Below are 15,257 nucleotides of genomic sequence, written 5' to 3'. Positions count from 1 at the left end.
CATAGTATTAACCTTCTGACCATCCTGACGAAGGGCTGTATCACATTGGGCACTATTATTGAGGCATATTGCTCTGGGAAATACACACAATATGGACAAAAATGAAGATATTTAAGTTACTCTCCCATGTAGTACAGAGGCCGCTGTCACTGGAGTGACACTCTGCCCCCTTCTCCCCCCCACACACATTCCCATGCCCATATATTTATATCTACCCCCCCCCTTAACTGCCCCTTCCCCAGTGTAACCAATCCCAACTGGGCCAGCCTTTCCCCATAACTGAGCCCATTCCCTTTATCAGCTTAGTCGCTCTTCCCTGTACTTTCTCTATTTCATTACTGCCCCCCCTTATATATTTATATATAGTGACCCCCCCTTAACTGCCCCCCTTCCCCAGTGTAACCAATCCCAACTGGGCCAGCCTTTCCCCATAACTGAGCCCATTCTCTTTATCAGCTTAGTCGCTCTTCCCTGTACTTTCTCTATTTCATTACTGCCCCCCCCTTATATATTTATATATAGTGACCCCCCTTAACTGCCCCTTCCCCAGTGTAACCAATCCCAACTGGGCCAGCCTTTCCCCATAACTGAGCCCATTCCCTTTATCAGCTTAGTCGCTCTTCCCTGTACTTTCTCTATTTCATTACTGCCCCCCCCTTATATATTTATATATAGTGACCCCCCCCCCCTTAACGGCCCCTTCCCCAGTGTAACCAATCCCAACTGGGCCAGCCTTTCCCCATAACTGAGCCCATTCCCTTTATCAGCTTAGTCGCTCTTCCCTGTACTTTCTCTATTTCATTACTGCCCCCCCCTTATATATTTATATATAGTGACCCCCCCTTAACTGCCCCTTCCCCAGTGTAACCAATCCCAACTGGGCCAGCCTTTCCCCATAACTGAGCCCATTCCCTTTATCAGCTTAGTCGCTCTTCCCTGTACTTTCTCTATTTCATTACTGCCCCCCCTTATATATTTATATATAGTGACCCCCCCCCCCCTTAACGGCCCCTTCCCCAGTGTAACCAATCCCAACTGGGCCAGCCTTTCCCCATAACTGAGCCCATTCCCTTTATCAGCTTAGTCGCTCTTCCCTGTACTTTCTCTATTTCATTACTGCCCCCCCCTTATATATTTATATATAGTGACCCCCCCCCTTAACTGTCCCTTCCCCAGTGTAACCAATCCCAACTGGGCCAGCCTTTCCCCATAACTAAGTCCTTCCATTCCCTTTATTGACAGGGTATTATTATTAATTACATGTATTACTTGGGTTCTTGATATAAATAAGACCGCACTTGTAGATGGACGTAAGGGCACATTTGTGTTACTCAAATATCTGTGTCTTTTATTGTCTATAATGTTATTTGTCATTCTCTCTTTATTAATGGAAATACAATAATGTCCCATTTTTATTCTTCCGTGGCGCTCTCTTCTCTTTGTACTGTTTGTACCTGTCTAATGAGACACCACCCTCTTCCTTTCTGGCTTCCATCCTTTCCATTCTCCCCTTCAGGCTATTAGAGATCTATATGGCAGCACTTGTGGCCGACCAATACTCCTGGCACTCATTGGTAAGTGATACATTCAGCTGGGGCAGCTACCTGGGAACTACCCCCCATGGGGGCATTAAAGGGACCATTGGGCTGATTACTAAACATTTGACCTTTAGAATGTACCAGGGACATTATTGTTTCAGGTAATATAACTGGTACAGACATAGCGGGGAGCAGAGTATAGGGTTACTACTTGTCTGGTTCTGACCTGGACAGCCCGGTTTTCAGAAGGGCCATACGGGGCAAAACCACCTTCCCGGCTGCCCCAATTTGGAATACTGGGCAGGACTCTTTTGCGACTGATGTGGTGATTGGTTAATCGCTGATCACCACACCATATCCTGTCCACGTGAATTCACTGCCCCACCCACGTGACATCAAAGCCCGCCCCCCTGCCCAGAGGCGGGGCAACCCTAGCAGAGTATCTGCACAGCCATTGGCCTGTTCTTGTGCTTTTAAATCCAGCCAATGTTAATCATGCAGTTGGGTAACTGTCAGTTGTGTTTGTCTGGATACAGATATCTCTAGGGTCGGACTGGGCTGCCGGGATACCGGGAAAAGTCCCGGTGGGCCCCAGCTCTAGTGGGCCCCAGACCGGACCCATGCCGGCATTCCCCCTGCCCGACGTGTTAAATTTGCGCGCTTAGGGGAGGACGTTGGGTGGGGGGCCTGCAAGGGGGGTAAGGGGAGCCTCTGCGTGGGGGGGGGGGTTAGGGGACACCAGTTGGAGTAGAGTGTCAGCTCTTCAGGCTTAAAGACAAAGAGACTCAAGTCAGCAGAGGCTTTATATGTGAAATATCCAGGGTCGGATGGGGTCCAGTATGCCTCTGGAGGAAGGGGGTTCGGCGGGGGCCCAGGGGTGTGTGTGGGGACCATGGTGGGGGTACTTTGGGGGTTAGGGGACACCTGCAGGGGGGAGCCCCGGTGGGCTCTTCAACCCCAAGTCCGACCCTGGCTGGGGTCCCCCAACCCCCAAAGTACCCCAACCATGGTCCCCACACACACCCCTAGGCCCCCGTCACCCGCCCAACCCCCTTCCTCCAGAGGCATACTTAGGCACATCAGGAGAAGGGGACCTGCGGGCCCTATTGTGCCCAGTAGGTATCGGTTCTGGACCCCTCCGACCCTGGATATCTCACATATAAAGCCTCTGCTGACTTGAGTCTCTCTTTGTCTTTTAGCCTAAAGAGCTGACGCTCTACTCTGACATGTTCAGTTTAGCAAACACGAAACCCCCCCCTTGTCATAGTGCAATGATTCATGTGGAAAGGAGCCAAAATAAAGAAATAAAGGCCATGAACTTCTATAAAACAGTTGCCAAAGGCCTGTATCACAATAGCCGGTATTATATCCGCACTGAATGTGTGGGCATTTATGTGAGACGGACAATGACTTCCTGTGGGGAACATTAAAGCAAATACACTACAATAATCATTAGACGCTCTATAGAAACCATTGTTTTTTGCCCAAGGAACTGTCATCCCAGTGCAAATGAATTACGTTATTTCAGGAAAAAATAATGTAAAATGTATATATGTGTAAATAATGTCACTTTTCCTCCTTTGGATGGAATTTTGCCCTCCTTAGTGTGGCCTTTATTCATAAGGGTATGTTTGCAATTATTCCTGATTTCTTGGACAGAACCAGAAATGAGACTGAGAACCCAAGGCCCCATTGACTTGTAAGTCTTATTTTTATGTTCACCTTTGAGTTAACTATTAGTAGGATGTAGAGAGTACTATTCTGAGACAATTTGCAATTGGTCTTCATTTTGTATTATTTGTAGTTTTTTAATTAGTTCAATAATTGTTCAGCAGCTCTCCAGTTTGGAGCTTCAGCAGCTATCTGGTTGCTAGGGTCCGAATTACCTTAGTAACCAGGGAGTGGTTTGAATGAGAGACTGGTATATGAATAGGAGAGGGGCTGAATAGAAAGATAAGGAATAAAAAGTAACAATAACAATAAAACTGGAGCCTCACAGAGCAATAGGGTTTGGCTGCCGGGGTCAGTGACCCCCATTTGAAAGCTGGAAAGAGTCAGAAGAAGAAGGCAAATAATTAAAAAAGTAAAAGAAATAAATAATGAAGACCAATTGAAAATGTGTTTAGAATTGGTCACTTTATAACATACTAGGAGTGAAATTAAAGGGGAGGTTCACCTTGAGGTTAACCATTTAGTATGTTTTAGCATGGCCTTTTCTTAGCAACTTTTTAATTGGTCTAATTTTTTTTATAGTTTTTTTTTAAATCATTTGATCTCCTCTTCTGACCCTTTCCACCTCTCAAATGGGGGTCACTGACCCCGGCAACCAAAAACTATTGCTCTGTGAGGCTCCAGTTTTATTGTTATTTTTATTCCTTATCTTTCTATTCAGCCCCTCCCCTATTCATATACCCGTCTCTCATCCAAACCACTCCCTGGTTGCTAGGGTAATTTGGACCCTAGCAACTCTTTCCAGCTTTCAAATGGGGGTCACTGACCCCGGCAGCCAAACCCTATTGCTCTGTGAGGCTCCAGTTTTATTGTTAATTAGTGATGGGCAAATAATTCGGCAGACATGGATTTGCAGCGAATTTCCGTGTTTCGCCATTGGTGGATTATTTCGCTAAAGGGCGTAAAAAAAAAAATGGCTGTGCAAAAAAAATTGACAGATTCGCTCATCACTATTGTTCATTTTTATTACTTATTTTTCTCTCTAGGCCCTCCTCTATTCTTATTTCTGTCTCTCTTTCAAACCACTACCTGGTTGCTAGGTAGAAGTGGTTCCTAGCAACCAGCTAGCTGATAAAATTCCAAACTGGAGAGTAGCTAGACAAAAAGCTGATAAACAATAAATACGCCCATGCAGTTGATAAATACATATTCCCAAACACAGGTTTATTGTACATAGATAACATAGATAACAGAAATAAATAACAAAGTTTAATTTCCCCTTTCTCTATTAGGCAGTAGGGGTCATTTATACCCTTATCTGTAATACACAAGTTCCTACAAAAAAAAAATCTCTTTTGATCGTGTTTTTCATTTTTAAATAAAAATAGAAATGCCTGGGAAACAGCAGCTTCTTCATGTTCAGTGTTAATACTAAAGGCGGCCATACACGGGCAAATGTCAGCTGGTCCCTAAAGGAGAAGGAAAGGCATTTTGGCATTTTACTACCAATAGATTTGCCACATAATGCAAGAAAGCTTTACCATACCTGAGTAAACAGCCATTGCAGCTCCCTCTGTTTGTTTAAGATAGCAGCTGCCATTTTATGTAGCTTCCTGCTGCAGCTCTAGCCATTATAGCTCGGATTACACATTCCTAAGGGTTGGGGGGGAGTCAATTTTATAAATATTTGTGGGAGGGGAGAGAGGAGAGAGCTGCGCAGACTCCGCCCCGGAATGAAGGATTTTTCTCAGAGCAGGAAGTCTGATACTGAAGAACATGTTTTCAAGAAATCCTGTGTTTCTTTTGATAGAGGACTCTTATGGCTCTTATGGCTGTATTTACATAGACCTTACTTAGTTTTTACCTTTCCTTCTCCATTAAGACCAATTTGGCAGCTTATCCGCCAATGTATGGGACCCCCCACGACCAAAAAAATTGTCCAGATGTCGCTTGGACAGGCTTGATGTTTCATCAGATTGGGGACCACATCGGCTCATTGATGCAGTCTTCACTCTGACTTTTCCTACCCCCTTCATTGCAATGCGATCGTTTGGCCCTAGGGCCAAGGAGGGGAAAGATTTGCTCATTTGAGCAAGTCTTACCATGTATGGCCACCTTAAGGCAATTCATGGTTGGGTACTAGCACTTTTATAACCCGTCCCCCATATTCCAGGGTGGGAAGCTTTATCTATACAGTGATTGGTCCCTTTGAACTTTACATAATACTGAACCAATGCCCCATAGAACCAATGTCTCCATTCAAGATGGCTTGTGGTCAAGGTGCTTCACCTTCTGCTGAAAGTAGGGAATGTTCCTCTGCTGAGGAGATTTAGACCTATCACTAACGAGATGGCTACTACTAGTCCTAATTAAGGTCCTAATTCAAACATGGTGTAAATATATCCTTTACATATAGATGGAGGATATTCCTGAGATGATGATGATGGCTTTAGAGAAGATCAAGTGGCTTTAAGACTCCTATGTGTAGAAATGTTTAGTACCAAAGGTTACAAGTTCCTTGCATGGGTTTGGGGAGCCCCCAATGGATTCATGGTAGGATAGACACACATAGGCTACGTACATTCAGGCATTAGTTACCAACATATGAGATGGGGTTGAGTTTCAACCTTCATTTATTGCCTTCAGCCTGGCCCCGGGGGTCTGTAGCCATGGGGAACAGACCTTGTTCCATGTTCTACTCCCATGGCTACCAACCTGCAAGGTAAGTACCAATGTTCCTATGGGGCCTAGAGTTTCCATAAGGCTATCAGTAGGTGCAAGTACTTAGTGCATTTGGGATCTTGGGCCTACTGATTAGTAAGTCAATTTGCCCCCTGATCTCATTATCGTGAGTTGACCAATAGGCTCAGTCTGCTCTGGCTCTTCTTAGAGAAGAAAGATGGGGTGCTAGTGGGGACATTTTTGGAGAAATTTCTATAGGGGCCTCCATGCTGGTATAGTCAGCTAAACCTCTATATTACAGTTATACCCCATAGTTTACATTTCCAGCCTAATTCTTTAAGTTTTGTTTTTCTCTTCAGTGCAAAATAGTCCTAGTAAACTAGTCCACCTCTCCCAGAGGCCACAATGAGGTGAGACGGTCCTGATTTGCCAACCCCAAAAAGGCAGATCTGGACAGACGAGGGGAGTGGTCTAAATGACCCCGCCTTGTAATATACAGATGGAAGGAGGTATACTACCGTAGTTTACTAGGATGTTGGCAACTCCTCTGGCGCCCTCAACAGACAGCTGGAGGAACAGCACCTTTTCTCCAGCAGCCTGGGCAATCGCTATGGTATTACCTATTCATTTAATCCAGTCCCAGTGCTGCATAATTCAAGTAAAGTGGTTTAACAATCATGGAAGCAGCCAATGAATTCCTATAGGGTCACCATCAGGCCAAGGAATACATAAGAATAAACATCTAGAAGCCTATACAGGACTTAGCGTCAGGCGACTAACAGCGACTAAACTAGTTACTAATAAAGGCACAAACGAATACTGGCTTGGCTGTTCATTGGTTCCTGTGGAGGAGAGAGAAAGATTAAGGTTAGAAAATGAAACCATAAAGGGGATAAAAGGCTACAATCAGAATTTTATACATTTACAGAGAAGGAAATTATATTATATCCCTTGCACCCCCTGAAAGGACATTATCTGTGCTAGGGCCTCTCATCCCAAGTTACATGGGGCCAGTCCAAAGTTACTATTAAGTTACTAAAATGATTCCCTTTTCTCTGTAATAATAAAACAGTACCTGTACTTGATCCCAACTAAGATATAATTACCCCTTATTGGGGGCAGAACAGCCCTATTGGGTTTATTTCATGGTTAAATGATTCCCTTTTCTCTGTAATAATAAAACAGTACCTGTACTTGATCCCAACTAAGATATAATTACCCCTTATTGGGGGCAGAACAGCCCTATTGGGTTTATTTCATGGTTAAATGATTCCCTTTTCTCTGTAATAATAAAACAGTACCTGTACTTGATCCCAACTAAGATATAATTACCCCTTATTGGGGCAGAACAGCCCTATTGGGTTTATTTAATGGTTAAATGATTCCCTTTTCTCTGTAATAATAAAACAGTACCTGTACTTGATCCCAACTAAGATATAATTACCCCTTATTGGGGCAGAACAGCCCTATTGGGTTTATTTAATGGTTAAATGATTCCCTTTTCTCTGTAATAATAAAACAGTACCTGTACTTGATCCCAACTAAGATATAATTACCCCTTATTGGGGCAGAACAGCCCTATTGGGTTTATTTAATGGTTAAATGATTCCCTTTTCTCTGTAATAATAAAACAGTACCTGTACTTGATCCCAACTAAGATATAATCAGGGTCGGACTGGGCCGCCGGGACACCGGGAAAAATCCCGGTGGGCCCCGGCCCTAGTGGGCCCCAGCGGCCCAGTCCGACCTTTGCCGGCGCTCCCCGCTACTGACTGTTCCTCCCCGACGCGTTCAATTTATACGCGCTCGGGGAGGACGTCAGGCGGGGGCCCTTCGGGGGGGTTAGGGGGGCCCTTGGGGGGGTTAGGGGACGCGGCTGGGGCACCGGCAGGGCCCCTGGGGCGGGAGCCCCGGTGGGCCCTGCACCCCCCAGTCCGACCCTGGATATAATTACCCCTTATTGGGGGCAGAACAGCCCTATTGGGTTTATTTAATGGTTAAATGATTCCCTTTTCTCTGTAATAATAAAACAGTACCTGTACTTGATCCCAACTAAGATATAATTACCCCTTATTGGGGCAGAACAGCCCTATTGGGTTTATTTAATGGTTAAATGATTCCCTTTTCTCTGTAATAATAAAACAGTACCTGTACTTGATCCCAACTAAGATATAATTACCCCTTATTGGATGCAAAACAATCCTATCGGGTTTAATTAATGTTTCATTGATTTTTTAGTAGACTTAAGGTATGGAGATCCAAATTACGGAAAGACCCCTTATCTGGAATACCCTTGCTCCCAAGCATTCTGGTTAACGGGTCCCATACCTGTACTAGATAGGTGAAATTGTATAAAAAAAAAGATCCTCTTTTGAGTATTGCTGTAACCTAGGATTTCTTTTATTGCAAAACTCCATGTATCCTTGGATTCATCTACTTGTAGAAAGGAGGTGGAAACTCCCAGCACTTGCCTCCCTTTAGGTAGTGGGGTGCTCACTGGCTCGCAACTCCCAACTTGCAGCGCAGCAGTAAAGCCTGAGTGCCTGAGTCTGAGCTTTCAGAAGGAGCCAGTGCTACACATTAGAACTGCTTTCAGCTAACCTATTGTTTCTCCTACTCCCATGTAACTGGAGGAGTCCCAAGCCGGACTTGGATTGCTTACTATTGAGTGCTATTCTGATACCTACTGGGAGCTGCTATCTTGCCCCCTTCCCATTGTTTTTCTGATCGGCTGCTGGGGGTGAGGGGGGGGGGATATCACTCCAACTTGCAGCGCAGCAGTAAAGTGTGCCTGAGTCTGAGCTTTCAGCCAGCGCTACACATTAGAACTGCTTTCAGCTAACCTATTGTTTCTCCTACTCCCATGTAACTGGAGGAGTCCCAAGCCGGACTTGGATTTCTTACTATTGAGTGCTATTCTGATACCTACTGGGAGCTGCTATCTTGCTCCCTTCCCATTGTTCTGCTGATCGGCTGCTGGGGGGGGGGATATCACTCCAACTTGCAGCGCAGCAGTAAAGTGAGACTGAGTCTGAGCTTTCAGAAGGAGCCGGCGCTACACATTAGAACTGCTTTCAGCTAACCTATTGTTTCTCCTACTCCCATGTAACTGGAGGAGTCCCAAGCCGGACTTGGATTTCTTACTATTAAAGTGAGACTGAAGTTTATCAGAGCACAGGTCACATGGCTGTGGTACCCTGGGAAAGGAAGAATATGGCTAGCCCCATGGGAAAAACAGATTACATTGCAGGATTCTGCTGGAGAAGCTCTATTAACTGATGGGTTTTGGTGCTCCAACTTGTACTTTTGGTCACAGTAGTAAATTACCTTTTTGACCTAGTACCCCCTTTAAAGATGGTCACGTCAAGAGTTTCATTTAGAAAACCCAAATGTCACACCAGCCCTATTGGAATGTTGGGTACATATGAAAATTGGGGTGGATCTGTTCCTGCTCACCTTGTTCACAGTTGGGGTACCACTTTGTCCAGTTCTGGTTTCTCACTGGAATTGTCTTTTGGAGATTCTGGAATCTCAAACATGAAATAATCCAAATCGTGACAAGATGAACTTGCTGTCTCTTTGGTCATATTGGAAATATTAATAAACTCCCTGCAAAAGAGAGACCCAGTCGTTAATCACCCTGAGGAAGAACATTGGCCAACGTGGATTAGGGCTTTGACACGGGGGTATTTAGAGATGTTTTATTTTGGAATAGGGAAAAAAAAAGATTGTTGGAGGAACCCAAGGGTAATGTATAATGGAAGTGCCCACCATTCTCCATAATATCCAGTTGGGATTGTGGGAGCACTCCAACTCCTCTGGGGTGAAGACCCTCTCCTCAGTCATATGGAAAGCAGAAGGTATTCAGGGAAGGGAACCAAGTTTCATTGCTAAGGAGAAGGTCTTCTCATTCCGCAAGTGGACTTCCTTCAGTGGCATTGCCTTTGTTGATCCTGCACTACACTCATTACCCCCAACAAGGGCAACACCAGCCTATGGAACCCCTATATTCCAAGCTGTGCCAATGTGCCATTACCCAGAGATACAAGGGGCGAACCAAGAAGTTCAATTTCTTCAACAACTGTCTGAGGGTTTCCAGGAAGAACTGAAGCCCAACTTGAACTTACCCCTCTTCCTGTACGGGAAGGTGGAAGGAGTGGAGTTGAACCAAAGTCCCACTGTATCTGTTAATACAATAACACACCATGTAAGATTTTCTCTCTTAGATCACAGAACTATATCATTGGAGGATTTGCTGGAGCAAAAAAAAGTTGAGGATTTTGAAGGCCACACAACAATCAACAAGACAAGTGACATAGAAGCCCAGTGAATGCTAGTGATTTCTAGTGGGAATATAGGTACCTACAGATGGAGCAAACCTCATTTAGACCCCTTAGCACAACATGGCATCTTCAGTGTCTACATAAAGTTTGCTCCATCTGTACCAGACACATAGAAGAAGATCAGAAGACATTCCACCGATCATTAGTAAAGCTCCAGGATCCATGACTTTTGGCCCAGTGATGGAAGCCACAACTCAGTCCAAATCCTTGTGTGTAGACTCCCTCAGAGGAAGGCATTTAGAGAACCATGGAGTTTAGTGAGCAGAGTGAGCAATGTGTTTTTAGGAGATAGAGAAAGTAAAGCATTGGGTCATTTTTTATAACTTACCTCTTTGTATTTTTGGAAGCTGAAGAGAAAATATAAATTAGAAGGTTCAGTGGCCATTAAACAGATTTCCCCCATACCCAGTTCTAGGGCCTCCTTATTTTGGGTCATGCACCTTTACACATAGGCCACTAACTTGACCAAGGGCAGGGGTGGCCAATACGTCGATCGCAGTCCACCAGCCGATCACCCGTGGATTTCTGGTGGACCACAATCAAGCCAGGGATGCGGAAGTGCTGCGTCGGTCCAGTCGATTGTGACTGAACCGAGCCTGTACTTGCTGCTTGTTTATCTCTTATTATTTGCTCCTCCTGGGAGGATCTAAGTGGATTTTAGCAACGCCCACCATAAAAAACCCGATTCATGCAAACGCTTCACTTACATTTGTTCCTGTGCAAGACACTGGCATTCTCTTGGGTTTATGGGTGGGTAGAACATTAATAGAAAGTTAGGCATCTTAAGGTGGCCATATACTGTAAGATTTGCTCGTTAGGCGAGGTTGCCCAACGAATAGGTCTTCTCCTAATATGCCCACCCAAAGAAGGTGGGTGATATTAGGCTAATTCCATCATTTGGCCCTAGGGAGCATTCTGGAAACAGGCCTGTACTTACTTGCTCCTTGTTTATCTCTCATTATTTGCTCCTCTTGGGAGGACCTAGTAGTGGATTTTAGCCACTCCCACCATAAAAACCAGATTCATGCAAACTCTTCACTTACATTTGTTCCTGTGCAAGACACTGGCTTTCTTTTGGGTTTATGGGCGGTTTCTCTCTGTAAAAAACAACAAAAAAAACCCATAGGTCTTGAAAAACAAAAAATGGCGCCATTTAGCATTGATGGGATTGCTAGGGAGCAGCAAATAAAATACTCACAACCAAGGATCCCCCCGAAAGTAAAGGGTAAACCCACCAATTGTCAAAACAAACTTTATTAATACGGCGCCAAAGGCTTGTGTATCGCTGGACTGTATCCAAGAATTTATGTGCTTGGTATCCAAGGAACTGTAATTTACCCTTTTTCCTGTATGGGGGGGTGATCTGGAACAGATGGGATGCGCCTCGTGTCCCTGTTGAGAGAATATAGTGCAGATTAGACTGACTGGCTACATAGGAAAATTACTGAGGGATCACGGGACAGTTACGGGCTTATTTATTAATTTTCAAGTGATTTTTTTCTACTTCGAATAAATTTGCATTTTAAAAAAGCCCGATTTTTGGCTTATTTATTAAAAAAATCAAAATTGAAAAACTCGATCAGATAAAAAAGAGACCTTGAATACCTTGAATTTGTGAGTTTCCCAACTCAAAAACAAATCTCTAAAAAACTTGCATTGTCTCCCCGGGTATACTGTGTATTCCTTGGGTGTTATATACTAAGAACATTGTCTCCCCGGGTATACTGTGTATTCCTTGGGTGTTATATACTAAGAACATTGTCTCCCCGGGTATACTGTGTATTCCTTGGGTGTTATATACGAAGAACATTGTCTCCCCGGGTATACTGTGTATTCCTTGGGTGTTATTTACTAAGAACATTTCAGCTATGTAGGGGTGAGAGGATATTCTGTACTAACCCGGAGTAATTACCCGGAGTGCTACAATTTAGTTGGATCCCTTCTGCAATTAGGATCAAGGAATAAACTCTCTGCCGATTAAGCTACTGCTGAAGGACTTCATGTAACTTAATGCTACATATCCTTACTATAAAGAACTGTGACCAAATAAAGGTACTCATGTATTATAAGGGATAATGTACCCCCTACTGTAAATGATAAGGATATTAGCAGTCACTGAGGGGGTCTGTGCCCCCCATATAAAGGCACAAGGCTGCAGGCTGAGTTATACAGGGAACTCCGAGTATCACTCATGTATTATAAGGGATAATGTACCCCCTACTGTAAATGATAAGGATATTAGCAGTCACTGAGGGGTTCTGTGCCCCCCATATAAAGGCACAAGGCTGCAGGCTGAGTTATACAGGGAACCCTGAGTATCACTCATGTATTATAAGGGATAATGTACCCCCTACTGTAAATGATAAGGATATTAGCAGTCACTGAGGGGGTCTGTGCCCCCCATATAAAGGCACAAGGCTGCAGGCTGAGTTATACAGGGAACTCTGAGTATCACTCATGTATTATAAGGGATAATGTACCCCCTACTGTAAATGATAAGGATATTAGCAGTCACTGAGTGGTTCTGTGCCCCCCATATAAAGGCACAAGGCTGGAGGCTGAGTTATACAGGGAACTCTGAGTATCACTCATGTATTATAAGGGATAATGTACCCCCTACTGTAAATGATAAGGATATTAGCAGTCACTGAGGGGTTCTGTGCCCCCCATATAAAGGCACAAGGCTGCAGGCTGAGTTATACAGGGAACTCTGAGTATCACTCATGTATTATAAGGGATAATGTACCCCCTACTGTAAATGATAAGGATATTAGCAGTCACTGAGGGGTTCTGTGCCCATATAAAGGCACAAGGCTGCCGGCTGAGTTATACAGGGAACTCTGAGTATCACTCATGTATTATAAGGGATAATGTACCCCCTACTGTAAATGATAAGGATATTAGCAGTCACTGAGGGGTTCTGTGCCCCCCATATAAAGGCACAAGGCTGGAGGCTGAGTTATACAGGGAACTCTGAGTATCACTCATGTATTATAAGGGATAATGTACCCCCTACTGTAAATGATAAGGATATTAGCAGTCACTGAGGGGTTCTGTGCCCATATAAAGGCACAAGGCTGCAGGCTGAGTTATACAGGGAACTCTGAGTATCACTCATGTATTATAAGGGATAATGTACCCCCTACTGTAAATGATAAGGATATTAGCAGTCACTGAGGGGTTCTGTGCCCATATAAAGGCACAAGGCTGCAGGCTGAGTTATACAGGGAACTCTGAGTATCACTCATGTATTATAAGGGATAATGTACCCCCTACTGTAAATGATAAGGATATTAGTAGTCACTGAGTGGTTTTGTGCCCCCCATATAAAGGCACAAGGCTGGAGGCTGAGTTATACAGGGAACTCTGAGTATCACTCATGTATTATAAGGGATAATGTACCCCCTACTGTAAATGATAAGGATATTAGCAGTCACTGAGGGGTTCTGTGCCCCCCATATAAAGGCACAAGGCTGCAGGCTGAGTTATACAGGGAACTCTGAGTATAACTCATTTATTATAAGGGATAATGTACCCCCTACTGTAAATGATAAGGATATTAGCAGTCACTGAGTGGTTTTGTGCCCCCCATATAAAGGCACAAGGCTGGAGGCTGAGTTATACAGGGAACTCTGAGTATCACTCATGTATTATAAGGGATAATGTACCCCCTACTGTAAATGATAAGGATATTAGCAGTCACTGAGGGGTTCTGTGCCCCCCATATAAAGGCACAAGGCTGCAGGCTGAGTTATACAGGGAACTCTGAGTATCACTCATGTATTATAAGGGATAATGTACCCCCTACTGTAAATGATAAGGATATTAGCAGTCACTGAGGGGTTCTGTGCCCCCCATATAAAGGCACAAGGCTGCAGGCTGAGTTATACAGGGAACTCTGAGTATCACTCATGTATTATAAGGGATAATGTACCCCCTATTGTAAATGATAAGGATATTAGCAGTCACTGAGGGGTTCTGTGCCCCCCATATAAAGGCACAAGGCTGGAGGCTGAGTTATACAGGGAACTCTGAGTATCACTCATGTATTATAAGGGATAATGTACCCCCTACTGTAAATGATAAGGATATTAGCAGTCACTGAGGGGTTCTGTGCCCCCCATATAAAGGCACAAGGCTGCAGGCTGAGTTATACAGGGAACTCTGAGTATAACTCATTTATTATAAGGGATAATGTACCCCCTACTGTAAATGATAAGGATATTAGCAGTCACTGAGTGGTTTTGTGCCCCCCATATAAAGGCACAAGGCTGGAGGCTGAGTTATACAGGGAACTCTGAGTATCACTCATGTATTATAAGGGATAATGTACCCCCTACTGTAAATGATAAGGATATTAGCAGTCACTGAGGGGTTCTGTGCCCCCCATATAAAGGCACAAGGCTGCAGGCTGAGTTATACAGGGAACTCTGAGTATCACTCATGTATTATAAGGGATAATGTACCCCCTACTGTAAATGATAAGGATATTAGCAGTCACTGAGTGGTTCTGTGCCCCCCATATAAAGGCACAAGGCTGGAGGCTGAGTTATACAGGGAACTCTGAGTATCACTCATGTATTATAAGGGATAATGTACCCCCTACTGTAAATGATAAGGATATTAGCAGTCACTGAGGGGTTCTGTGCCCCCCATATAAAGGCACAAGGCTGCAGGCTGAGTTATACAGGGAACTCTGAGTATCACTCATGTATTATAAGGGATAATGTACCCCCTACTGTAAATGATAAGGATATTAGCAGTCACTGAGTGGTTCTGTGCCCCCCATATAAAGGCACAAGGCTGGAGGCTGAGTTATACAGGGAACTCTGAGTATCACTCATGTATTATAAGGGATAATGTACCCCCTATTGTAAATGATAAGGATATTAGCAGTCACTGAGGGGTTCTGTGCCCCCCATATAAAGGCACAAGGCTGCAGGCTGAGTTATACAGGGAACTCTGAGTATCACTCATGTATTATAAGGGATAATGTACCCCCTACTGTAAATGATAAGGATGT

Source organism: Xenopus tropicalis, chromosome 7 (assembly GCF_000004195.4).
Source record: "Xenopus tropicalis strain Nigerian chromosome 7, UCB_Xtro_10.0, whole genome shotgun sequence".
Taxonomy (NCBI): Eukaryota; Metazoa; Chordata; class Amphibia; order Anura; family Pipidae; genus Xenopus; species Xenopus tropicalis.
The sequence above is the reverse complement of the archived record's forward strand: the minus strand, read 5'-3'. Positions refer to the sequence as shown.